The following is a 932-nucleotide window of genomic DNA, read 5'->3' as shown; positions in this document are numbered from 1 at the left end:
AGCTCAGAGGCAGGCGGGAAATCCAGGAGAGACGGGAAGAAGAGAGGCACAGGCAGAGAGCAGACACTGCTAGCCACCGCCAGGAGAAGCAAGATGTAAAAGTGCTGGTAAGCCACCAGCCACGTGGCAAAGTATAGATTTACAGAAGTGGATTAATTTAAGATGTAAGAGCTAGCTAGCGAGAAGCCTGAGCCATTAGGCCATACAGCTTGAAAATAATATAAGCCTCTGTGTATTTGCTTGTCCGAGTGGCTGCGGGACAGTTGGGACACAGGAAAACTTCAACTATAGTTCATAACCTTGCTGGCCTCTGTGGTACTGCCTGCACATGGTGTGCAGACATACATGCAGAAAAAACACCCATACACATAAAAAATTAAAATAAATAAATAAATAAATAAATGATTCTTTTCAAGGGAATTTTATCCTGTGGAATATTAGGGACTTGTATTAAAATTTTGTTTTTCTGATAATCAGTTTTAACTAGGCTTTATGTATGTATTTTTCCCCTGGACCTTACACACAGGCTTGCCTGACTATTTTTACCTATGGAATAGAAATGTGGAAGATGATTCACATTGGGGGTGGGTGAAATACAATCAATTGAACTCAGGGCTTTGCACTACTAAGCATGCAGCAATCCTGGATATACCCCAACCCAAGACCAAGTCCAAACAACTTTCTACTTAGGAATCTTTTAGTTTTTTAGAAAGTAACACAGTACGAAGTTCTAGCCTACCCTAATGTTAACACTTTACAGAACCATGAAGAAACTGTCAAAGCTACGAGACTCTCATGCATGTGGTGCTATTCACAAGACTCCAGCCTCTGTGTGTGTGTGTGTGTGTGTGTGTGTGTGTGTGTGTGTGTGTGTGTGTGTGTTTGCGCGCGTGCTCCAATGTAGCTATACATATGTGCACGTGTGTATCGAC

This window comes from Peromyscus maniculatus, chromosome 1 (genome assembly GCF_049852395.1).
Source record: "Peromyscus maniculatus bairdii isolate BWxNUB_F1_BW_parent chromosome 1, HU_Pman_BW_mat_3.1, whole genome shotgun sequence".
In the NCBI taxonomy this organism is placed as follows: domain Eukaryota; kingdom Metazoa; phylum Chordata; class Mammalia; order Rodentia; family Cricetidae; genus Peromyscus; species Peromyscus maniculatus.
This window is presented reverse-complemented; position numbering follows the sequence as displayed.